We start from the raw sequence: 1,278 nt of genomic DNA on the forward strand, positions 1-1,278 counted from the left end.
TCACTCTGAAATTGTGACAATTCATTTTCAAATTGTTTACTATTGAAAATTGTTTTTTTTTATTTCCAAACCAAATAGATTAAGAATGGAATATTTTATACTTAAATAATACATCAAAAAGATTTTGAAATTGAATAAAGGCGTTCATTTAAGAAGCCATTAATTCGAACTTTACACTTGTGTGATTACTAAGGCTTTGGAATTAAATTAGTTCAAATTTTAACGCTAAAATATGTAAATTATATCATTTTGAACAGATCTAGAATCACCGTGTAAAAGCAATCACTGTTTAATTTTTAATACTCGAACTGCAGTTCAATTTTCAAATTTACTTTCATTTTCTGATCTGTTCCGGTCGCAAGTCTAGCTCAATATTTAAAACAACTTTCATTTTTTTGAAATTGTAATTTTTCGGTTGTAACTTACGGGACAATAATTTTATTCTTTGAAAGATTTTCTACAAATCTTGTTGATAATTTCTACATTCTCATAAAAAATGAGAAGGTATTAGTTTTTTATGAAAAATAACTTTTTTGGATTTCATCAAATGTCGACGTTTTGAGGCCCCGTGAGTCAGAAAAACAAGTTTTTACGTCGGGATCTGTTTGCCTATCCAGCGTCGTCGTTGTTGTCTGTACACCGGATAATTTTCGAAAAACTGGTCCGATTGGATTGGGCTTTGACACACTGTTCGAGGGACCAAAAAGAAAGATCGAGTTCGTTAAACAGCCATTTTTTATAAAAATCCAAAAAGTTGAAGCTTTTTCAAAATTTTTGAGGCCACTTTTTTTCAAAATTTTAAAATTTTATCGACATCTATGTATGGTACAAAAAAATATGAACAATTTATCCTGACAACTTTTCTTGATAAAATCAAACTTAGCAAAGTTAAAGGATTTTCAAAATCCAAAAAACCAAACGAAAATGGACATTAGAAGCAAAAAAAGCTTGATATGGAAAAAGTCAAGAGGCGAAAAACGCTACTTTTTCAAGGCCCCATGATTATTTTATCACATTCTCAACCATAATGAGAAGAGTTTTATGCGAAAAATGATTTTCGCGAATTTCATTAAATTTCGACGTTTTGAGGCTCCTTGAGTCAGAAAAACAAGTTTTTACATCGGTATCCGTCTGTCTCTCTGGCGTCTACGTCGTCGTTATTGTGGTTGTGGTTTTCTGTACCAGGTGTATACATATGAAACCGGTATTGCCATTTAGCGGCCAGTAGGCACACTTGTAGGCACTGTCGGAACTTACCATTTGTGCTAATTGGCGTAT

This window comes from Belonocnema kinseyi, chromosome 8, assembly GCF_010883055.1.
Source record: "Belonocnema kinseyi isolate 2016_QV_RU_SX_M_011 chromosome 8, B_treatae_v1, whole genome shotgun sequence".
Lineage (NCBI taxonomy): Eukaryota > Metazoa > Arthropoda > Insecta > Hymenoptera > Cynipidae > Belonocnema > Belonocnema kinseyi.